Source organism: Cetorhinus maximus, chromosome 21 (assembly GCF_964194155.1).
Source record: "Cetorhinus maximus chromosome 21, sCetMax3.hap1.1, whole genome shotgun sequence".
NCBI classification, from domain to species: Eukaryota; Metazoa; Chordata; class Chondrichthyes; order Lamniformes; family Cetorhinidae; genus Cetorhinus; species Cetorhinus maximus.
This window is the reverse complement of record NC_135899.1, coordinates 18,500,554-18,526,538: the sequence shown is the minus strand read 5'-3', so window position 1 is coordinate 18,526,538 and position 25,985 is coordinate 18,500,554. Positions and strand designations below refer to the sequence as shown.

Sequence of the window (25,985 nt, the reverse complement as noted above, 5' to 3'; positions counted from 1 at the left end):
TTTCACCAGAGGGTTTGTAATCGGCAGCGAGTTCACACTGGAGAAAAGTGCAATGGAATCTCGATCTCGCCGATCTCTCCCTCCCTCTCCCTCTCTCCACTGTCAACTATCCATTGGAGCCCAACCCGCCCTCGACAGGTTTCAATTATTCCCCTCCGTGCTTTAACTTTGCTTTTCCCCCTTTAGACTAGGCGTGTTATTTTTACACTCCTGTGTGAAAGTTGCAAGGACATAGACCACGATGGAATAATAATTCCCCGAGGATCGCAGTGAACTTTATAGGGAAAAAGCTGAACTGAGGGTGTGCGGCAGCAACATCGAAACTGAAAGCGGTTTGAATCAGTCAGTGCTGAGTGTGAACATGGCTTTCAGAGAACAGGTCCAGAGTTTGACCGAGGAGGCAATTTGTCCCATTTGTCTTGATTTCTTCACTGATCCGGTTTCACTGGACTGTGGACATAACTTCTGCCGCTCCTGTATCACCCAGTGTTGGGAAAAGGAGATAAACTCCTGCCCGGAATGTAGAGAGGAGTTTCCGGAAAGAAACCTCAGGGTAAATCGGGCCTTAGCGAATCTGGCCGAGAAAGCTCGAAAATTAAAGCTGGATCCGAAAGAGAAGAAAAGTAAACTTCACTGTGAGGAACATCAGGAAGAACTGAAGCTGTTTTGTGAAACTGACAAGAAATTGATCTGTGTGATTTGTAGAGATTCGCGGGAACACAGAGAGCACCGCTTCCTGCCGATTAAAGAAGCTGTTGAAAGCTACATGGTAAAAGGGGATATATTTTCTAAGCTGATAGTTTTATCACATTTTCATGGTCTAACACTTCAATTCTGTGATTTTCTCTCCCAATCCCAGGATCAGCTGAAATCTTCCTTAGATTCTCTCACACAGAAGAAATCGGCGGTTCTAGAAACGGAACAGAAACAGAAGCGGAAGATTTCCGAAGTCAGGGTAAGATCTCCCTGTTCTGGTTTCCTGGGATCTCGGTCAGTTTTGCTCCCTTTATCGCGGGATATTAATTATGTTTCACATTTCATTTGGTAGGAACAGTCGAGCAGTCTGCAGACCCACATCACATCCGAGTTCACTAAAATGCACCAGATTCTGACTGAGAAAGAGCAGCGACTACTCAGAGATCTCAGGGAAGAAGAGGAGATGATTCTAGAAAGAATGGAGAACAACCTTCGAGAGATTGAGGAGAATTTAAATTCTATTGAGGAGAAGCTCTCAAAGTTGCAGAAACAGATGGAGCAAAAGGACGAGTTGATATTTTTAAAGGTGAGGGAATATATTGCGGGTCAGTTCAATGAGACTTCACATAGTCACAAAATAACTGCTAACTGTGGAATAAATATAGAATTTACTGAATAAATAAAAACTGAGTTAAACAAATTTCCGTCTGTTTCGTGGCAGTTCTGCGGTCTCCCCGAAATAATCGGCTTCCACATTGTCTGCAGATTCCCGAGAATACCTGTAACCTCCAGAGAATGAGTCCTCTTGATCTTCACATTTGCTTTGTGATTATTTCCGTGTTGCCAAGTTTAATTTTCTCCTGGAACGCCCATTGTAATCCAGCTACAGTTCACGTTGTGAGTGTGTGGGTCTGTCTGGTACGGTGTGTGAGAGTCACTGTGTGAGTTTATTTGACTCTCCACAACCTTCCGTCCAAAATGCATCACTTTACACTTCCGTGTTGAATCTAACATGCTCTGAGTTTCACCGGCTGCCCTGTTTATGTCCTCACGAAATGTGTGCAATTCTGGTTACCTCATGACAGAAAGGGTGTAATTGAATTAGAGAGGGTACAGAGGAGATTTACAAGGATGTTACCAAGACTAGAAAATTGCAGCTATGAGGAACGAATGGAAAGGCTGTGGCTGTTCTCCCTGGGACAGAGGAGGCTGTGAGGAGATTTGATATGTACCGAATTGTGAGGGGCCTGATAGAGTTGGTGGGGAAGGGCCTGTTTACTTACCAGAGAGGTGAGTGACGAGGGGGCACAGATTTAAAGTGCATAGAAAGATAAGAGGGAATATGAGGGAAAAAAATTACACCCAGAAGTTTGTGGGATCTGGAAGTCACTGCTTGTAAGTGTAGTAGAGGCAGAAACCCTCAACTCATTTAGAAGCTGTCTGGATAGTAACATCAAGTGCTGTAACCTGCAGGCCTGTGGATCAAATGATGTAAAGTGTGATTAGGCTGGGTGGCTTGTTTTTCATCTGGCGCAGACAGGATGGGCCGAGTGGCCTCTTTTGTGCCGTAAGCTTTCTATGTTTCTAATTCTGTTACTGTGCTCCTCACTGTTCGTGAGTCATTTATTTCAGGAGGAAGCTTGTCGGAAGAGAAAGTAGGACATGCTCTCTACTGAAACTCTGCACAATTTGGTAAAATAACTCAAATGTTTTGTTATGAATTTCTTTTCTAGTTACCATCGCAACATTGAAGTGCCGTTCATCAGGCGACAATAACTCTGCTTATCGTTTAAGTACTAGTCTTTTGTTATGATGACATGCTTTATTGTAGATATTAAATTAGATTTCATATAACTGGTCTATATGATTGTATTAAATTACAAGATGCCATGCAGTCCTGAAGTACTCACTTGCAGGCTGCAGACTGCTGTTCGTGCGGCTGTGACCATCCGACTGACCCTGAGAGAACCACACCGCCCATGTTTCCATGGTGTCGACCATCCATGTCCCTGCAAGGCTCCAGACCAAACCGAGACAGTCACATGTTAAAGTGGGAACGGGTTTTGTTTTGATTCCAGTATAGAACCTTGACCTGTATCCTTAAGACCGACAAGACAGACCCAGCAGAGGTGGCGGCACTGTGGTATAAAGTTTGGAGGGAGTTGCCTTGGGAGTACTTAACATCGACTCGGGACCCGATGAAGTTTCATGGCATCGGGTGAAATATGGGCAAGGAAACATCCTGCTGATGACCACGTACCAACCCATTTGCGAACCGCCCCACCCACTCCTCAGCTGATGAATCAGTACTCCTCCATGTTGAACGCCACTTGGAGGAAGCACTGAGAGTTGCAAGGGTGCAGGATATACATTGGATACTCTTTCGAGTTATCAACGTCACAGATTGCAACTCTTTTCGAGTACAATCACAGTTCTTGGTTTCCGGGAGTGGGACATGAACCCACAACCCTCTGATTCAAAGGCGAGGGTGCTATGAACTGAGCCACAGCTGATACACTGGATGGGGCACTTCAATGAACATCACCAAGAGTGACTCGTTAATGCAACTCCCTCCCTTACAGCACTGTGGGTGTACCCACACCACATGGGCTGCAGAAGTTCAAGAAGGCAGCTCACCACCAACTTTTCAAGGGCAATTAGTGATGGGCAGTAAATGTTGGCCTAGACAGCGATGCCCACATCTCATGAATGATTTTTTTTTTAAAAGCGCCACTACTGGCCGAGCTGGCTATATCCCAAAGGCCATAGCTGCTAGACTGGGTATGTGGCAGGTGGTGAGGGAACCAACAAGAGGGTGAAAACATACGTGACCTCATCCTCAACAATCCGCCTACCGCACATGCATCTGTCCATGACTGCAGCAGTAGGAGTGACCACCGCACAGTTGTTATGGAGATGAACTCCTGCATTCACATTGAGGATACCCTCATTCAAAACTGGGCGTCCATGAGGCACTGTTGGCCATCAGCAGCAGCAGATTTGTACTCAGCCACACTCTGCGACCTCATGGCTCAGCATATCCTGCACTCGACTATCATCACCAAGCCAAGGAATTAACCCTGGTTCAATGAAGAGCGCAGGAGGGCATGCCAAGAGCAGCACCATACATGCCTAAAAAGGTGTCAACATGGTGAAGCTACAACTCAGGGGTACTTGCATGTCAAACAGTGTAAGCAGCAATGAATAGACAGAGATAAGCGATCCCACAACCAACGGATCAGATCAAAGCTCTGCAGTCCTGCTACATCCAGCGTTGCATGGTGGTGGCCAATTAATCGACTAACGTAAGGAGAAGGGTCCACAAATACCCCCACCCTCAATGATGGGGAGCCCTGCACATCAGTGCAAAAGATTAAGTCTGAAGTATTTGCAACCATCTTCATCCAGATGTGCCCAGTGGATGACCCAGATTGCCCTTCTCCAGAAGTCCGCAGCATCACAGATGCCTGTCTTCAGCCAATTTGATTCAGTCCACATGATATGAAGAAATGGCTGAAGGCACTGGATACTGCAAAGGCTATGGGGCTTGACAATATTCTGGCAATAGTACTAAAGGCTTGTGCTCCAGGACATATTGCACCCCTAGCCAAGCTGTTCCAGGACAACTATAACACTGGCATGTACCCGGCAATGTGGAAAATTGCCCAGGTATATCATGTACACAAAAAGCAGGACAAATCTAACCTGGCCCAGCACTGCCCCGTAGGTCTACTCTTGATCATCAGTGAAGTGAGGGAAGGGGTCTTCAACATTGCTATCAAGTGGCACTTACTAAGCAATAACCTTTTCTCTGACACTCAGTCTGCGTTCTCCCAGGGTTACTCAGCTCCTGACCTCATTACAGTCTTGGTTCAAGCATGGACAGTAGAGCTGAACTCCAGAGGTGAGGTGAGAGTGACTGAACATTACATCATTTGACCGAGTTTGGCATCAAGGAACCCTAGCAAAACTGGAGTCAATAGTATTCGGAGGAAAACTCTTCACTGGTTGGAGTCATAACTATCACGAAAGAAGATGGTCGTGGTTGTTGGAAGTCAATTATCTCAGTTCCAGGACATCACTGCAGGAATTCTTCAGGGCATAGTCTTATGCCCAACCATCATCAACAGCTTCATCATTGACCTTCCTTCCATCATAAGGTCAGAAGTGGGGATGTTCTCTGATGATTGAACGATGTTCAGCACCATTTGTGACTCCTCAGATCCTGAAGCAGTCCATGTCCAAATGCAGCAAGACCTAAACAATATCCAGGCTTGGGCTGACAACTGGCAAGTAACATTTTCCCCCCACAAGTGCCAGGCAATGGCTATCGCCAACATGAGAGAATCTAACCATCGCCCCTTGATATTCCATTGCTTGCTATCACCATTACTGAATCGCCCACTATCAACATCCTGAGGGTTACCATTGAACCATTAAGCACAAACTGAACTGGACTAGGTATATAAATACAATGGCTACAAGCACAAGTCAGAGGCTAGGAATCCTGCGATGAGTAACGCAGCCTGCCCATCACCTACAAGCCACATGTGAGGAGCATGATGAATACTTTCCACTTGCCTGGATGAGTGCGGCTCCAATAACATTCAAAAAGTTTGATATCATCCAGGACAATGCAGCCCACTTGACTGACACCCCATCCACAATCATTAACTCTCTCCACCACCAATGCACAGTGGCAGCAGTGCGGACCATCTATTAAAAACACTGAAGGAACTCACCATGCCTCCTTAGCCAAAAACCTTCCAAATCCACGACTGCTACCATCTAGAAAGACACGGGCAGATGTGTGGGAGCACCACTAATTGGAAGCTCCCCTCCAAGTCACTCACCATCCTGACTTGGAACTATATCATAGTTCCTTCACTGTCACTGGGTCAAATTCCTAGAACGCTCTCCCTTGCAGTACTATGCGTGTATCTACACAACTTGGACTGCAGGGGTTCAAGAAGGTAGCTCACGACCACCTTCTAAAGGGGCAGTTAGGGATGGGCAATAAATGCTGGGTTAGCCAGCAAAGCCCCATGAATGAATGAAAAAAATATCAACGCAACAGCAGAAACGTGTTTTAAGATATAAAGCAATATTGGCACCAAGTCACAAGGAGATATTAATACCAAAGATGACGGACGTTTTAAAACATCTTAAAGGAAGAAAGAGAAATAGAGAGGCAGAAAGATTTAGGGAAGGAATTTCAGAGCTCAGGGCCTCGGCAGATGAAGGTCCAGCTGCCAATGGTGGACCGATTAAAATCAGGGATATTCAATTGGCCAGAAATAGAGGAGCGCAGGTGTCTCGGAGAGTTGGGTTGATGTTTTCAGCCTTTGCTTTTATTCTACAAGCTTTGTTTGTAATAGAGCAAGTGGACAGGCTAAATGTTTACCTTCTCCTGTGATTTGTGATGTACTGGCAACTAATTTGTTATCAGGCTGTGGGCCTTTTGCAGGACATGAGTGTTTCCATCCTCTGCCCTTGCATTTCAACGTTATCTTTTACTCCGTTATAGAGACAAATTTTACTTTCTATCACACTTGTTCTAATATGAAAAATGCTGAAAGATATGAATGTTGGTGTAGCATTTAAATCATGTCTAAAATGCTCAAATGGAATGAATTTATACTATCAATTCTTTAATATTTACAGGATTAGTGATAAGAATCAGATATTCTCAGTAGCAGATGCTGCAACCCTGTCTTTCAGAAAGTTCAAAGGACCTTTACAGTACACAGCTTGGAGGGAAATGATCAATTCCATTAACCCTGGTAAAACTTTTATATTAATTTTCCTAACTATAATTCAAGTTGTGAAGGAACTAAATGGGTTCCAAAGTTCCAGGGATGTGGGGGAAACAGGAAATCCAATGTCCCTCCAGTGAGGGGTTGTGGTCGTATGATCATCATAAGATCATAAGAAATAGGAGCAGCAGGAGGCCATTTGGCCCATTAAACCTGTTCCACCATTCGATGAGATCATGACTCATCCAACTGTGGCTTTAACTGCCCTTTTTTCCTGTTCCCTATAGCCCTTAGTTCCACTGTCGATCAAAAATCTGTCTAATTCAGCCCTGAGTCTATACAACAGCCTTGCCTCCATTGCTGTCTGTGGAACAGAATTCCAAAAAGTAACATCCCTCAAAGAGAAGAAATTCCTTCTCATCTCTATTTTAAAAGGGAGACAGACCCCTGATTTTTAAACTAGATCCACTGCTTCTAGATACCTCCACAAGAGCAACCATCCTCCCACTATCTACCCTATCAAGCTCCCTCAGAATCACAGATATTTCAATAAGATCACCTCTCATTTTTCTAAACTTCAAGAGTATAGGCTTAAACTGTTCAACCTTTCATCATCAGACAACTCCTTCCTCCCAGGAATCAGCCTAGCCAACCTTCCCTGAACTGCTTCTAAGACATAAATATAACTCCCTTAAGTAAGTTAACGAAAACTGTGAAGTGAAAGTCACCATAGTCCCAGAGGACCATTGGCTGTGCTCTCATTAGAGAGAGATGACTGGTGGTGAGTTTAACCTGACGGTCACCACGCCTCGGGTGTGGGGTGAGGTTGAGAAGGCAGGGCCTTCATGGATGACCTCAGGCAGTACAGGAATTGTACTGTTGCATCAGTCTGCATCACAAACCAGCCGTCCAGCCAGCTGAGCTAACCGACACACAAACTGTACTGTTACTCTCAGCAATGACCTGTGCCACTATATCAAGAGTTCCCCACTATTATACTCCATCTCCCTTTCAATTAAGGCCTACATTCCATTTGCTTCCTAATTACTTTCTGTACCTGCATGGGGAGGTAGAAGGAAAGTGGAGCTGATGCCACAATCAGATCAACCACAATCTTATTGAATGGCTTACTCCTGCTCCTAATACTTCTGTTTTTGTGCTCACCTTTGTAATTAATATATAAGATACCCCTGTACTCCAGCGTTCTGCAACTTCTCTCCATTTAAATAATATTCTATTTTTTAATTCTTACTGACAAAGTGGACTACCTCACATTTTCCCACATTATACTCCAGCTGCCAATTTTTCCCACTTATTTCATCTTTCCATATTCCTTTGCAGACAATTTTGATCCATCATCACAACTAGCATTCCTACCTATTGCATCATCAGCAAATTTGGCTGAAATATAGTCAGTCCTTTTAATATGTCCTGTCTATAAACTGTAATTAGTTGAGGCCCAAGCATTGATTCTAGGGGCACTCCACCAGTTACAATTTGCCAAATTGAAAATGAACCATTTATCCTGAATCTCTGTACCTGCTCATTATCCAATCCTCTATCAATGCGATTGTATCATCCCTAACACTTATCTTCTGCAGTAAACTTTTATTGATACTTTATCTAATGCCATTTGGAAATCAAAATACACTACATCTACTGGTTCCCAATTATCCATCCTGCTTGTTGCATCATCAAAGTGCTCTAATAAATTTGTCAAACATGATTTCCCTTTCACAAAACTATGTTGACTCTGCCTAATAATGTAATGATTTCTAAATATCCTGCTACTAACTTTTAAATAATGGTTTCCTGCATTTTCCCAATGACAGATATTAGATTAACTAGCCTATAGTTCACTGATTTCTGTCTCCCTCCTTACTTGAACAGTGGTGTTACATTCATGGCTTGCCAGTTCATTGTGACCTTCCCAGAGACGAGAGAATTTTGGAAGTTTGCAAACAGTGAATCCATTATCTCTGCAGTCACTGCCTCACAAACCCAACTATGCAAGTCATCAGGTCCAAGTTTCATGTCAGCCTTTAGTCCCATTATTTTCCTCCTACTTTTTCTCTGGTGATCTTGATTGTTTCAAATTTCTCTCTCCTTTTTGCCTTTGTTCCTCTACTATTCTTGGGATGCTTCTTGTGCCTTCTACTATGAAGAATACTTGTTCAATGCATCTGCCATTTCCTGGTTTCCCATTATCGATTCACCAGTCTCACCCTCTAAGGCCCACACTCACTATTGCTACTCTTTTTTATGTATGTGGAGAAGCTTTTACTGTCTGTCTTAAGCTTTTTTGCAAGTTTCCTCTCATACTCCAATTTCTCCCTCAGTTTTTTAGTCAATCTTTGCTGGTTTCTAAAATTTTCCAAATTTTCTGGCCTACATTGCAGCATTGTACATCTTTTATCTCAATTTGATGCTACCATCACCTTGCTAAGTCAGCCACAAATGGTGCACTCTGTTTGTTGAGCCTTTCTTTCTCAATGGAATGTATTTTTGTTGAGAGTTATGAAATATCCCCTTACATGTCTGCCACTGCTTCTCTACCAACTTGCCTTTAATCTATTTTCCCTGCCCATTTTCCCAACACTGTCTTCATACCCTTGTAATTGCCTGCATTTAAGTTTAAGGCATGAGTTTCAGACATAAATTGCCCATCTTCAAACTGAATGTGAAATTCTATGTTATTGTGATCTCTCTTAACAATTTTTCCCTACCCTGACCTTATTGGCTGGTATACTCTTATGTTTGTAAGCTCTATCGCTTCCTGTTGCACTCTGTTTATCATCACCTGCAATGCTATCCTGCACCATTGCCTTGTCCTTTTTCTTCAATGTTCAAAATCTCACCACACATGAACACTTCCTCCTCCCCCCCTACTCTTTAGGTTAAAGTCCTATCCACAGCCGTAGTCATACAATTTGCCAGGACACTGGTTCCAGCATGGTTCAAGTGAATGCCATTCTAATAGTATAGCTCCCTTTTTCCCAAGCGTTGCTGCCAGTGCCCCATGAATTGAAACACATTTTTCCAACACCAATCTTTGAGCCACACATTCATCTCTCTGATCGTATTCACTCCATGCCAATGAGCTGATGCCTCAGGCAGAAATTATTACCTTTGAATTTAGTGCCTAACTGCACATACTCTCTCAGTAGAACCTCTTTCTTAGTCCTACCAATATGGATATCCACAGGGACTATAAGAACTGGATGCTTTTCCTCCCACTCCAAGTTCCTCGCAAGCCCTTAGAGGATTACTTTGACTCTGGCACAGGACAGGCAACACAGCCTTTGGAATGCATGCACTTGCCTGAAGTGAAGAGTTTCTATCCCCCTAACTAACCTGTCCCCTACTACAATTACATTCCTTTTGGCATTGGGATAGCTTCCTGCTCCACTGTGCCATAGTCAGTTTGCCCATCCTCCCTGCATTTATGCAGTCGTCCACATAAGGTGCAAGGGCTTTCAACCAGTTAGACAATTGCAAGAGCTGGGCTTTCTTACCTGACTTTCTTCCCTTTCTCTGACCACTAAACAAATCGGAAATACCTAACTATGTCATTGCCTCCTGGAACAAAATGTGCTGGTGTCTTTACCCCTCTCCAATGCATTGCACTGTCCAAATCACGGATTCCAGTGGATCAGCTCAGAGCTGAGGTTGCTCAAGCTGCAGACATTTACTGCAGATGTGGTTGCCGTAAGTCAGATGGGTAGTGTCCGGTCCCCACCTGCTGCAACTGCAACACATCACCTGCCCATCTTTATTTCATTTTTATCAAACTGATTCGATGTCAAGTGGCTCTGGTGGATCGCAAACAGAGGATTATAAGCATTTTATTGCTGTGTAAGTGCCACTTGATGTCATTGTCAACATCACATTCTACCACTTGCCTGAAGATTGAGAGTAGGCTATTGGATCAGTGATTGTCCACATTGCATTTGTCCTGCTTTTTATGGACTGGATATACGTGGGCAATTTCCCACATTGTCAGACAGATGCCTGTGTTGTAACTCGACTGGAACAACTTGGCTATGGGTGTCACTAATTTTGAAGATAAAATCTTCAGTACTACAGCTGGGACGTTGTTATTACCTCTGCTGTATCCAGTGAGTTCATCCATTACCTGTGATCATGTGGAGTCAGTTGCATCAGCTGAAGACTGGCATTTACGTCATTGGCGATGTTGGAAGGAGACCAAGATGGATCATCTAGGTCATTGTTTCACCTGCAGCTGTTGCCCTGATGTGAGATGTGGTGGTTGCCACGAGTACTCAATCAGAGTTAAATCTGCTATGTGAGTGGCACGGATGCAGTTTCAAAGCTAAGAGACTGAAGCTCTACACTGTCTTCGTAACAGTAGAAAACCAGAGGCTGCACATTATTCGTGACTGCAAGAGGGATTTGGGTGTAAGATTAAAGAGATGTTTGTGCATTTGCCTAAATCCTTTGTCAGACCGCACATGGAGATTTTGGTGGCCTGCTCGTCTACTTTATCTCCATTATCAAGGGTGGCAGTAGGCCTCACATAAAAGGTTTGCAACCATAGAATGATAGAAAAGTTATGGCACAGTAAGAGGCCATTCTGCCCATTGTGCCTGCGCCAGCCAAAGAACAAATAAACTAGCCGCTCATTTTAATCCCAATTTCCAGCTCCTGGTACATAGCTGTGCAGGATACAGCACTTCAGGTGCCGATTCAGTTATCTTTCAAATGAGTTGAGCATTTCAGCCTAAATCACCAACCAGGCCAAGACTTCCAGATGCCCATCACCCTCTGGGTGAAAAATATTTTGCTCATTTCCCCTCTAATACTTTTATCAATCACCTTAAGCCTGTGCCCTGTGGTAACCAGCATCTGATACAGTTCCATTACAATGTCCTTGCCTTGGACTTAAATACCTCATCCAATAAACAAAAGCATTCCATATGGTTTCATGACCACTGTACCCACCTGTACTGCCACTTTCCAGGATATGCGCATGCACACTAACGTCTCTCACTTCCTCAGCCGCACCCCAAATGCATCACTCACACTTATCCGGATTGAATTCAATTTACCCTCTCAACAAAACCATTGATATCATCCTGGAGATAACAGCTAACCTCTTCACTTCCAACTACATGGAAAATGTTTGTGTCATCGGCAAATTTCCCAATCATACCTCTCACATTTACGTCCAAACCATGAATATATGCAACAAGCAGCAAGGGCTCCAACACTGAGCCCTGTCAATCACCACTGGAAACCATTTTCCATTTGCAAAATTATCTATCGACCATGACCTTTTATTTCCTATTGCTGAGCCAATTTTTGATCCAACTCGCCACCTTCCCTGTGACCCATGTGATCTCACTTTCCTGACCAGTCTGTGAAGTGGGACCTTGTCAAATGCCTCACTAAAATCCATGTAGACAACAGCTGGTCCACTACCCTCATCCATCCTCCTTGTTGGTTCCTCAAAAATTACGATTGAGTAAGACATGATCTTCCCCTACACAACCATACTGGCTATCCCTGATCAATCAATGCCTTTCTAAGGGACACTTAATCCTGCCTCTCAGAATTGATTCCAATAATTTGCCCACAACTGAAGTCAGGCTGACCAGCCTATCATTTTCTGGCCAATGCCTCACAACCATTTCAAATAATGGTACAATGTTCGCAGACCTCCAGTCATCTGGCACCTCACCTGTCTCTAGGGAGGATTGGAAAATAATCCTCAGGGCATCCATTATTTCCTCCCTGGCTTCTTTTAACAACCCGGGATACAATCCATGTGGTACTGGTTATATATCCACCTTCAAGGTTGTCAGTTCCTCCATTACTTCATCTCTCACTATACTTATTTTATCTAATATTTCACACTCCTCCTCTTGAATTAGAATGTAGCATCATCCCTCTCTTTGGTGAAGAGTGAGACAAAGTACACATTGAGAACCCTGCCCACATCCTCAGTATCAATGCACAGGTTACCATTTACATCTCTGATAGGCCTTACCCCTCCTTTAGTTATTCTTTTGCTCTTAATGTACTGGCAAAACACCTTAGGGTTTTATATGATTTTACTTGCCAATATTTTTGCAAATCCTCGCTTTGATTTCCTAATTTACATATTTACTTCACCCCTGTACTTTCTATACTCCTCTAGACTTGCTACAATATTAGGCTTTTTGTGACTGCCATGAGCCTTTTTTTGCTTTATTTTGACCTGTCTGCTTCTGGATAACCAGGGGGCTCTAGATTTGTCAGTATTACCCTTTTTTTACGTGGACATGTCTTCACTGTGCCCGTAGAACCTTGCTTTTAAATAATTCCCACTGATTTGACGACATTTTCCCCTCTAATGACTCTACCCAGTCCACTTTCGCCAGTTAACCTCTCAGCTTTGTCAAATTTGTCTTCCACCAATTTAGAACTTTTATTCCTGCTTTCTATTTGCCCTTTTCCATAATGGTGTTAAATCTAATGGGCTTATGGTCAGTATCTCCAAAATGGTCACCCACTGCTACTTCATCCACTTGCCCGGGTTCATTTCCTAAGAATAAATCTAGAGTCATACCCCCTCTCGTTGGCCTAGTTACGTGCTTTAAGAAAGTTCTCTTGAATGCAGTTCAAGAATTTTGTGCCTTCTGTGGTCACACTGGTCACATCCGAATTCATATTAGGGTGGCTAAAGTCTCCAAATATTGCTGTCCTATTGTTTTTGCACTCAGAAATTTGCCCACATATTTGCCCCCTTCCACTATTTGGGGGCCTGAGTACACTCCTAGTAGTGTGCCTGCCCCTTTTGTATTTCTGAGCTCCACCCATAGGGCCTCATTTGATGCTTCATTTTGGATGTCATCCTTCCTTTCAGCTGTCGTTGATTCTTGAACTGATAATGCTACACCCCCATCTTTTTGCTCCCCCTTTATACCCTGCCTGAAACCTCTATATCCAGGGATGGTAACCTGCAATTTTTGCCCCTCCGTAAGCCAAGCTTCTGTTATAGCGATGATATCATGCTGCCGTGTGTCTAACCAAAGTGCATTGGACATCATTGAAGGACCATTGCTTGTTTAGAGCATGAGGAGAGGCAGTGTAGATTGGACCTGTGCTGAGGACTGTGAGGAGATCCATGTGAAGGGTTACCAGCTCTAACTGTCCTGTGCGGGGTCCATGCAGGAAAGAAGTTTACCTTAGCTGTGGGTGCCACAATGACAGGACACGGTCTTCCTCTAAAGCTAAGGCCCATCTGAGACTGAGATTTGTAGGGATCTCTGTGACTGGTGGGTGATGGGGCTTTGCACCTTAGCAAAGCATAGTGCAGGTGAGGCACTCAGTGAGTGGACTACAAAGTAACCTCTAAACTTATTAGCATGATAAATATGTCAACAGATATGCAATTATGATGTGTGAGTGGTGACCAGGGGGCGCAGGAACATGATAATCTCTCATCAATATGCATGGAGCAGTGATTTATATGGGTCAAACGTTCTCAGGTTGCTCCTCCCCGGCTGTTTCAGCTTGAAAGAGCTCTCTGCTCGGTCGGCTCCCCTTTGAGAGCAGGTGTCAGGGTTAGCAAGAGCCGGCCTCAGGGAAGTCAAGATGGCAGCCATTGACCTGGCCACAGGTGTATCACAGGCGGTGCTCTTATCTACAAATGGGTGAAAGGCAATGCCGGAGGCGGCTTCGTAGATCCCAGGATCTATCTGCCAGCTTCTCCACAACGAGCTGCGGCCACAAGGGCTTGGAGGGAATCCAGTGCTGGTGGCGTTGAAGGTCACCCCTACCTTGAACTTCTTTAATAATGGACCCATCTAGGGTTTCAATCGGGACCAATGCATCAGCTTTCAGTCAGTGACACACAAGTGTATTCAGAATGCCCAATCAGGATAGTGCATCGCTGAAAGTTTAGATTTGACATTCCTTCCAATCTGTCGTGTTCAGGACTTTGTCAGTGCATTGCTGAAATCACAATTCTACTAACAAGTGCCTGAGGTTGCAGGAGACGGTGCAGATCCTAATAAGCGCATTTGGCGCCAGGGTGCTGCATTTTATTGTAGTTGGGCACATGCAAGGCTCAAACCAACAGCAGGAAATATGTCACTACTGCAATTTAATTCTGCTCTCAAAAATAAAAGTACATTTGAGAAACCGAAGGTCAGTAAACAAGAAGGTGCTGGGGCCTTCCACTCTGCAAAGGATAGAAAACCAAATAGTTCAACAAATTGATTCTGGTAACTATCAGATTGGTATGAGCCTGTCTACCGCATCATATTCCAGCTATAGCCTCTGCATGTGGTTCGGCCACATCCTGCCCCTCCCATCCCCTTCATTGTCCTTCTCATTGGAGCAGACATCTTGCTTCCCCATGTCTCGCCCATGCAACATGTCCCTCTTTTGTATCATGAGGCTGTGCAGGGTGCAGCAGACAATGATGATCTGAGACATTCTCAGTATGGGAAAGCACTGCCTGAGCCATCCAAACATCTGAACCTCATCTTTAGGAGCTCAAACACCTGCTCAGTCAGGGACCTGGTAGGGGTATAGCCATCATTGTATCTCCTCAGCAGTACTCTGCGGGTGATGAACTGGCATCATCAGCCATTTTTGCTGGGGGTATCCCTGATCCCTGAGGATCCTGCCCGGCAATCGCCGAGATAGTTCCTTTAATACCCTCCACCACCACACCCCGAAAAGACCTTCCTCCCACTTCAGGGCGTCTTACTTACTGACTAACTGCGTGGTCAACGTCAGATTTGAAAAATGGTGTGCGTCACCATCTAAACTTCATCCGCCAACTTCTACCCTCCCCCCTGCCCCCCACCAACTAACCCCATCACATTGACCCTCCCAATATCAACTTTCCACTCCCCTCTGTCACCCTTGAACCTCACTTCGTTCCACTTCCACATGCCTTCCCAACCCTAAGATCTGATTTGTCCAGGCCCAACCTAAACAACGCCTCATAACCTTTATTAACCAACCATGTAATAATATACATTTCCAACACCAGTTGTTCAGTGAGATTCGCTTGTCGGAGCCCGTTCCCACGTGGTCAGTCTGCTGAATGACTTCTTCTGCATGACTTCCTGTGACTGACCACGTCTCGCTTTCCTGGCTGCTGCAACACTGTCCTTGTGGCTGTGGTTTTATATCCCTTTCTCACCCTGGTCCCTTGATATATAAGTTAATACCTTGATTCGGGTCATCCAATTGTGTTTCATGCCTTATCAATCCCTCCACCTGCATGTGGTCATTTCCTGCTCTCAGCAGGGGATATCTCCAGGTGTATGCCAGCTATGGATGTAATATCTGTATCTTGATAAGGCAGGAAGAAAGCTATTCACACATATCCAGAGAGGCCATTGTCTATGAAAGTTGCTGTAGATGGAGTGTCTGTTGGTGAGCCACCACCTCAATGACATGTCCTGAAATGTCTGTGTGTGCCCCTGTTTAGTTAAAACTGCCTTTATTTTTAAACTGTTCAATAAGAGTTTCAGAAAGAGTAAACCTTGTTTGGATGATAACACAATATGTGAAAATCAGACAGTAAATCAGTAACTCAGTTTACATCGTGCTCAATATCAATCTCCATCGGAGTTAATGGAAACAGATATTGAGAGGAATGTGTTCCGAGCTGCTACTTCAGTGTTGTCCGTGTCACACAACCGTCCATGACAAATTTCACCCCCTCCCCCTGTGTCTCCATGTCACCTTGGAGCATCTGTTGTTGACTCTTGATCACCTTCTGGATTAGGAAATCAGGGTCGTGAACTTGTCCCTCATGTGCAAGTGCACGGGTATAGAAAGGAGCAGTTTCAGGTGCAGTGTTTGCACCAATGAGCACTTCAAATAGGCCTCTGGAGGAGTAATTTCTGCATTTCTGGACACCACACTTTAAGAAGGATGACAAGTCATTGGAGAGGGTACAGGGGAGACTTATCAGCACAATAGCACTGATGAGGGTCTTCAGTTTACAGGGTAGTTGGTTAAGCTGGCAATGCTCTCCCTATAACAGAGAAGTTTAAAGGGAGATTTAATGCAGGAATTTGAATTATGAGGGTTTTATTGAGCAGGTCAGGAGAATCTGTTTACTCTGGTAAGTGTGTCTGTAACTAAAGGCTAAGATTTAAAATAATCACCAAAAGAATTAGAGGGGTAATGAGCAAAAATGAAATCTCACAGACTATGTTCATCATCTGCAATTCATTATCTGAAAATGTGGATTTCATAGGAACTTTCAAAAATGAACTGAACATGTTCTCAAATGGACTAATACGCAGGGATCCGGACAAAAAGCTGGACTAGAAGATTAAATTGGACAGCCTGCACAAGTACGATGGGCTGAATGGTCTCCTTCTGCGCGAGAAGATTCCGTCTTCTAGTCCAACTCATAATTGGGCTGGGATGTCTTTAAGGGACTAGGGCAGTCCCGAAAACAGGCGTTAGGCACCGTCCATCTGCTAATGTTGGTCCTGTTTTAGGACTCTATCCAAAAATTGGGATGTCCTGAGACTCAAGCCCTGAGCCTTGGGTTTCCTGGACATGGATGTGGGCGGCAGTGAAAAGCTGAGCACATTTATTTTCCTGTTTACAATATGGAGATTGGGGAGGCAACAGTGTTTTTCTCAGCTCCTCAATGCTCCTGTCCACACTGTATGACACAATGCCCACCCCCCTCCCACTGCTGCCTGGACCCTTCACACTCTACGCTCACCTACCCACTGTTTCCCCAATATCACCCACCCAAATCTGCACTTGCTCTTCCCACGTCTCTGCTCTCCTCCACCCTCTATACACGCCACCCACTCCCTCTTCCCTCCCAGTCCTCTCTTCCTCACTTTCTTGCTCCCTCTGCCTCTCCGCACCCCCCTGCACATTTTCCTCACAACCCTCCTTCCGCACCTGCTTTCTCTCTCATCTCACTTTCCTGGTCCCCATCTCACCCCCACCTCCCTTCCCGTGCCCTCTGTTCTCTCCCTCCGCCCATTCCTACACATGCTCCACTCCACGTCCATCCCCTCTCTCACTCACTTCCCTCCTGTCTGTCTTCTCTCCCCATTCCGCACTTCCTCCCTCATCTCGGTCCCATACACTCCCTGTCCTCCCCGTCCCGCACACTGTCCCTCGCAATCCCCCCTCCTTTCCCTCCAGCTTTCTTTCTCCCCTCCCTTTCTCATGCTCTCTCTCCGCTCCACCTACCAACCTCTCTCCCCTCCCCCTTCCACCATCTCAGCCCTCCCCTTCCACCATTGTCACTGTCCCCTCCAGCTAACTCTGGCTCCACTCTGACCACTCACTGACCACACCCCCACCCCTCCCAATCTCTCACTCCTTCATCACCCTTTCTCCCTCCCCTCCCCCTCCCTCTCCCCTCTCTATATTCACACGTTTTTTTTCTGTCTCTCTCCCAATCCCGCTCCTGTATTTGGGTTGCTGAGCTGTAACTAGTGGAGTGACACAGGGATGAGCGCTGGGAACACAACTATTTACAATCTATATCAATGACTTGGATGAAGGGACCAAATGTATGGTAGTTAAATTTGTTTATGACACAAAGATATTAGGAATTTAACTTGTTAAGAGCACATGAAGAGTCTACAAAAGGATTTAGATAGGTTAATTGATAGTTAAATTAGCGGGTGGATTATAATGCCCAAATACATGAACTTGTCCACTTGGCAGGAAGAATATCAAGGCAATGTATTATTTTAATAGAGAGGATGATTAAACCTATATTGTTGGAGTTCTGACTGTGTATTTTTGGTGTGGAGCGATTGTAAGTTCACACCTGTGGGAATAACCTTTGTGTTGACTGGAGATCATAACATTTAAGGTTCAGAATGTCCCAAGGGTTGATACATTCAGATCCTGTCTCAGGGCAGGGGGCTGAACCCTGCTAGGAGATCATAGGTTAACAGGTGAATTCAAAGGTCAGTGAACAACCGCTTGTGTTCAGTTGTTTTTAGATTAAAGAGTTGGGAACAGCAGTTGGCGCAGCAGCTCAGCTGAGGAGCTGGGACTGTGCCTGTGTTGAGATGCTGGAGTTGAACTGCTGTCAGCATGTTATAATTTGCCTTACAAACTACCAGGAGACTCAGGTACAGGCCAGATCTTTCATTAGTGATTCAAGCGTACGCAGGGAGAGACAGCCTTGGGCAGTCCTTGACCAAGCTGTGCAGATTACAGCTAAATCTTTTTATACACAATTAGTCACAGACTCGTAATCTAATCTTGTCAATTCACAATCAGATGCTTAAAGAGGCCTTCGGCTTTTGTCACTTATTTCCCGTGTGTACAGACACTTGACATTGTTCTCATCCTCGCACGACCACCATCTCCTGCTGATTGTGCAGGAGTCTGTGCCTCCTGACTTCAACACCCACTCACTCCCTGGCCTTGTTCTTTGTTCTCCTGCCTTGCCCATCTCCTTTCTTATTCTGTCTAAAACACGGCTGCTATTCTCCCGTTCTGATTTTCTATATTTTATTGTTACTAACAGGCAATCCTAACTAAAATTGTTTAACCCTTTCAAGATACTGGAGTAGATTAGCTCTTGGCAGGAGTAGATCGTCCAGCCCTTCCAGCCCACTCTGGCATTCAATGAAATCATGGCTGCTGATCTACTTCAACACCATTTTGCTGCACTATCCCCGTATCCATTGATGTTTTTAATATGTAGAAAACTATCCATCTCAGTCTTGCGCATACTCAAAAACTGAGCCTCCACAGCCGTCTGGGACAGATTCTTCCAAAGATTCATCACCCTCTGAGTGAAGAAATTCCTCCTCATCTTGGTCTTAAATGACCTGCCCTTTAATCTGAAACTGTGTCCCCTGGTTCTCGACCGCCCCACCACCGCAACCAGGGAAACATCCTTGCTGCATTTATCCTGTCAAGTCCTGTCAGAATTTTGTATGTTTGAATGAGATCACCTTTCCTTTTTCTAAACTCCAGAGAGCAAAGTACCCATCTATTTAATCTTTCCTCACAGGACTGAAAGTCCGAGGAATACTCCGGTACAAAATTTCAACACTCGGAGTCCAGATGCAATATTCAAGTGGTTCCTTTCTTACACATGTGGGCAGCAAACGCTGGGCAATCCAGGCACTTCTCCACCGAGGTTCAAATGAGCACAGTTACTATATTTTTTACTGCCAGTTACAACTTAATGGTGTTAGTTAGACAAATGCCACAACACAATAATCTGATCATTGTGTTCTTGTACAGTAGTTGCAGTGCAGAGACTGGGCATTGTCCTTTTGGGAGACAACAAAGAATGTGTGTTTGTTCTAGACAAAAGGTTTACGGGGGCTGAGGACTGGGTGTGGTTCGAGGCTATCAGACGGTGTTAAATGGCCTTCCCCATGTCTTGATCGAGTCATTCTGAGTCCCTGCCCTTGTGTGTTCCCATTTCCTAATTGCAAATTTACAGCTGAACCCTTTGTACAAGTTTTTAGCTTTCATGTAAGGCTGTGATTGTCTGTGTATGCTTTGGCAACCTAGATGCTGGTCCTAGCTGGCACTTCAAAATAAATCCAAATTTTCTGCATCTTCAGGACAATCCCTCCATTCCAGGAATTTATTTGTGAACCTTCATTACACTCAGTCTATGGCAAATATACCTTTCCTCATGTTTGGAGACCAAAGCTGCACATAATAGTTCAGATGCAGTCTCACCAAGGCTATATATAATTATAGTAAGACACCTTTACTCCTGTACCCAAATCATCTTGCAATAAAGGCCAATATAGCATTTGCCTTCTAAATTCCTTGCTGTACCGGCTTTCAGTGACTCATGAACATGGACACATAAATTCCTTTTACGCTGAACATTTCCCAGCCTCTCTCCATTTAAGAAATACCCTACATTTCGGTTTTTCCCACAAACGTGGATATCCTCACGTTTCTCCACCTTGAATTCCATCTGCCACATTTCCGCCCACTCACTGAGCCTCTCCAAATCTCCTTCAATCATCTCTGCATCCTGCTCACAACTGACACTTCCATCTGCAAACTTGGAAATATTACATTTAATCCCAACATCCAAATCATTGATATGGATTGTGAATATCTGGGGCCCAAGCACTGACCCTTGCGATACCCCACTAGTCACAGCCTGTTCACCTGGAAATGACCAATTTATTTCTACTCTGTGTTTTCTGTTCATAAACCAGTTCTCAATCCATGCCAGTAAATTCCACCAAATTGCATTTGCTCTGATTTTGTTTGCAAACCTCTGGTGTGGGACCTTATCTAAAGCTTTCTGAAAACCTGAATAAACGACATCCTCCAGTTACCCCTTCCCTATTCTCCTAGTTACATCCTCCAAAAACTCCAACAGGGGTTTGTTAAACATGATTTCCCTTTCATCAAGTCCATGTTGATTCTGCCCAAGCTTCCCATTATTTCTAAGTGTCCTATTATCACATCCTTTATTTTAGGCTCTAGCATTGCCCCTACGACTGATGTTAGGCTAACAGGTCTGTAATTCCGTTTTCTCTCTTCCTCCTTTCTTAGATAGTGGGGTTACATTTGCCACCTTCCAATCTGCAGGAACAATTCCAGAGTGTCTCATATTTTGAAAGTTGACCAGCAATGCACCGACTTTCTCTACAGCCACCTCATTCAACATTCTGGAATGTAGATCATCAGGTCCAGGGGATTTATCTCCTTTAAGTCCCATTAATTTCTCTTGTACTTTTTTTTTAACTAAAAATATTGTGTTGCAGTTCCTTGTTGATATTTGTCCTTTGATCCTCCATTATTCCGGGGGTTTTTTAATGGTGATAATTGACATTTGGGCAGATTCTGAGCAGGTTCATGTGATTTGCCTTGCTCGTGTCTGTCATTAAACATGTGGTTTGTGGTGTGTTCGACCGCAATTTTCCTGTTAATTAATGTTTACCTCATGTTAATTCTTTATGTTAGAATATAAGAGATAATATTATCTGTTTGCATTGTTGACTCTTGGTTAGTAAAATCCGTCTGTTTATTTCAAAACATGGAATCTTATGGATTTTTCCTCTTAGTAAGCAACTGGGATTTCAAATTTGGTCTACGAACAGAAAAATGTTAATGGTCACGAAGCAGATCATAACCAAATTTGAGGGTCTTGCCTGGGACTGTAACAAATTTTAGGGTCTGGCCTAGCAATGTACCAAGGGAGACAGGAGAACTCTGCAGTAGAGAGGGATCTGGGCATTCTGGAACATGAATCACAAAAATTAATTGCAGGTACAGCAAGTGATTAGGAAGGTAAATGGAATGTTCATGTTTATTGCAAGAGGAATCGAGTATTAAACTATGCAATTGTTGCTACAGCTGTACAGGGTCTTAGTGAGACTGCATCTGAAGTCTGTGTACCATTTTGATCTCCTTACTTAAGAAATGAGATAGTTACATAAGAAGCAGTTCAGAGAAGGTTCGCTCGACTGATTCTAGGGATAAATGGATTATCTTATGATAAAAGGTTGAACAGGTTTGGCCTTTACTCATTGTAGTTTAGAAGGATGAGAGGTGATCTTACTGAAATGTGTAAGATGATGAGGGGATTTGACAAGGTGGATGCCAAGAGGACATTTACCTTGGAGAGGCATCTGGAAATAGGGGACAGTTTTAAAATTAGGAGTCTCCCATTTAAGACTGAGATGAGGAGAATTTGTTTTCTGTCAGAGGGTGGTTAGTGTTTGGGATTCTCTTCCCCGGCGAGCAATGGAGGCTGGGTCATTGAATATATCCATTCAGATCAGCCATTATCTCGTCGAATGGTCGAGCAGACTTGAGGGACCGAATGGCCTACCCCTGCTCCTAATCATAGTGTTCTTGTAATTTAATTTTCTTTGGTACCTTACAGGATTAGATTGTATACAATCTGTGTGGTGACATTTTCATACCTGTTTCGCAGAAGTATCACTCCCCACCTACTCTCTCCAGCTCTCTTTCTCTCCAGCCTGCTGTTTCCTCCCACTTTCTCCCAAACCTTGTCTTTCCTCTTCCTGCTCTCCTCACAATCTCTCTTCCCTCTCTCATACTCTCTCTCTCCCTGCGTCATTATCTCTTTCCACACCCTGTTGCTCATGCTCTCCCCTCCTTACGCTCTCCCTCTTCTCCCCCATCCTTCTCTCCACCCACACTTTCTCACTCCCCTTGTCCCCACACTCTCTCACTCACCACCCACTCTCCCTTTCTCTTTGCCTCTTTAACTTCTGCTCTGTTTCTTACCTCTGCCCTTCCCACAATCTTTCTCTCTCCCCTTCCACACACACTCCCCCTCTTCCTGCCATGCACTCACCCTCTCAACAATGCTCCTGCTCGATCTAATATCAGTCCCTCCCGCCCTCTACCTCCATTCCCCACCCATTGTCCCTGTCAGGCCCATTTCGCTCTCTCTTCCACCGACCCAGACACTCACTCTCCTTCCTCTCCTTCCCCCTTTCCTCATCATTCCGCTATACCTCTCCCACGCCCTCCCCTCCTCCCACGCTCTCCCTTTCCTCTTCTGCACTTTCACCCCTCCCATTTCTGATTTCCTTCACATTGTCTCCACTCTCCCACTCTCTCTCAGACCTTCATATTCTCTCTCCCACACTTGCACCCCTCCCCTTCTCTCTTTTGTCTCTGGCCCCGATTTGCGTTCACCCTCCAGTTCTTGCTCGCTCTATCTCTCACGCCTTGAAACTCTCCCTGCCCCCCTGCACTCTCTACCCCTCCATCTCGTTCTCCCTCTCACACCATCACACTCTCCCTGCCACCCTGCACTCTCTACCCCTCCATCTCGTTCTCCCTCTCACACTATCACACTCTCCCAGCCACCCTGCACTCTCGACCCCTCCATCTCACTTTCACCCTCGCACTCTCCCTCCCCCCCTGCACTCTCTACCCCTTCATCTCACTCTCACATCCCTACACACTTCCTGCCAACCCCCTGCTCTCTTTACTCCACCCTCTCTTTCTTACCCACTCTCCCAATCTCTGTCATGCTGGTATCTCTCTCTCTCTCTCCTGCTCCCATGTTCTCAAACCCTCCTGCTCTCACTCTCTCCCACCTCTTCCTCTCCATCAGTCCACCCACACTCTCCCTCTCCACGTTCCTGCTCCCTCCTCTGCTGCCATTTTCTCTCCTCAACTTCACCTCCCCCGCCTCCATCTCTTTCCAGCTCCCTCTCTCCCTCTCTCTCTCTCCCCCCGCCTCCCTCTCTCCCTCTGTCTCTCTCTCTCTCCCACTTCCTCTCCCCCTCCGGGCTCCTTCCTCACACTCTCTCCCCCTCCCCAGCCCCTCTCTCTAAATCACTGACTGTGTTATTTTAACTTTCCCCCAGCTCCAGCCTCTCTGACTCTGGATCTGAACACAGCGAATCCCCGGCTCATCCTGTCTGAGGACCGGACCAGTGTGAGACTCGGAGACAAACGGCAGCGGCTCCCTGACACCCCGGAGAGGTTTGATCCCTGGGAATGTGTCCTGGGATCAGAGGGATTCACATCAGGGAGACATTACTGGGAGGTGGAGGTGGGGGAGAAGACTCGGTGGGGGCTCGGAGTGGCCCGAGAGTCTGTGAACAGGAAAGGGGAGAATCTCCCTGATCCCCGAGTCCGGATTCTGGATTGTGGGGCTGTTTCCCGGAATTGGTTATTTAGCCGCCACCTCCCCCTCTGAAACCCCCCTCACCCCGAGTGTGAATCCCCGGAAGATCGGGGTTTTCCTGGACTATGAGGGTGGACAGGTGTCATTTTACAATGCGGACAACATGTCCCATCTCCACACTTTCACCCACACTTTCACTGGGAGAATCTTTCCCATCTTCCGCCCGGGATGGAATGACGGCGGGAAAAACTCGGCCCCGCTGAGAATCTGCGGGATTCAAGGTCACTAACAGATCCATCCCATAATTTCACACCGGCTCCCTGCCTCCTGCCAGCTGTAAACTGATGGGTGTGGGTCTCAGTCACAGGTGGAGAGAGAAGCCAGGTTAACATTCCGGGTATAAACCCTGTCTGGAAACTGGGAACCGAAAGATCAGCGAGGACCTCTGTAGGGCTGGGGGAAAGAAGGAGGGGGAGAGAAGAAACAAATAGAAGCTCAATTGTAGAGAGGAACTTACTGGGTAGAATGAGCTGTGAACTGCAGGAACCCGGTGACCTTCCTGCCTGTAATGTTGCTCCACAGGCGGAAGGTGGTGGGACATCAGCTTGTTTGAGATGAATCAGTTCAGTGATTCTCAAACTGGGGTCCGGGGAGTCTTTCCCGGGGGGTCCAGGAAATAATTTCTCCAGAGGGTGGGAGAGAGAGAGAAAAGCACAAGAAGGGGAGGAAGTGAAGTGGGGGAAATAACAAGCTCCCCGCTTTGTATAAATTCCCAGGAGTTAGTGTTATTCCTGCATGAGCAGCTGTCAAGATTTCCACCCCCAAACCTCCCGAATTCTCTCCCTTCTTCACGGTGATTGACATTTCGGCTGTCATGGTTTTCAGCGGTGAGTCTGACATTTCCTTTCGGTAGGAGGGGAGATGGAAGTCCAGCTGCTGCTGTGATACTCGTCTGCCTTCAATTTGGACTCAGACAGTGAGCAAGTGCCGTTATCATGCTGTCTGGCCTTCTGAGTATTTCCATCATTTTCTGTTTATATTAATCACTAATTGGTTTGTTTCTTGTAATCGCGATAAAACTGTCATCTTAACTTTCTTCAAACTCTCACCATGTTTCAATAACACTGAGTAACTGGACTGGGTTGGTACACGCCTGTAAATATTGCCCAGACTGTCACATTCAAGTGGGTACTCTGTATTAAAATTGGAGGGGTGTTTCCGGTTTGTTTTACATTAAAATAGGATCGTGCTTTGAGACTATTTGAGCATGCAAATGATGTGACACTGCTGTGAATACTGATTTGATAATCTGTCTGTATTGAACGTGATGTGTGAACTGATCGGATATGTATGCTCTTAACAGGCAGTGTTAACCACGTGAAAAGTAGTTAAGTTGCTGCATTAGAATGTTTGTGATGGTCTTTCTCTTGTACTGAAGCATCTCCGAGTGCAACATGACCATTTGAATATCATTGCAATTTCTGTGATGGTTTTTTTGAAATGTTCTTTTAGATATTTTAGGAATAATATATATTTAGCAAAAAAAAAGTGGAGTCACAGTTATAATTTATCTCTGGTTTGTCTGCTCTGTCTCATCACTTTCCCCGTCAGTGAAATAGTCCTTAAATAACTAGTATGTAGTTACCTATTTTATTAAAAACATTATTAAGTCTCTCTGTACATGTAACCTGTTCATATTATCATTTTTATATAGAATTATAATTTACATTGGGGTTCCATAATAACATTTGTAAATTGGTTCTTCAATCAAAAGAACCTGAAAACGAGTTGAATAGAAGCAATTTTCTCAAAATGGACACAGTTCATCATTTAAATCTGAGAAGCAGAAACTAAACATGCTGTTTGTTTTATTTACAAATTGCTCCAGAGTCTGGGTCCTTACAGCCCCCGTTCCAAATTCACCTGGATGATTTGAAGAGCTTCTGGCTGGA

The 25,985-nt window shown here is 44.9% G+C and overlaps 1 pseudogene; it reads left to right on the top strand.

Annotated features, from left to right (window-relative positions):
• Positions 1-361: 361 nt before the first annotated feature.
• LOC144695721 (zinc-binding protein A33-like) lies at positions 362-24,322 on the top strand (annotated as a pseudogene).
• The last annotated feature ends 1,663 nt before the right edge of the window (positions 24,323-25,985 follow it).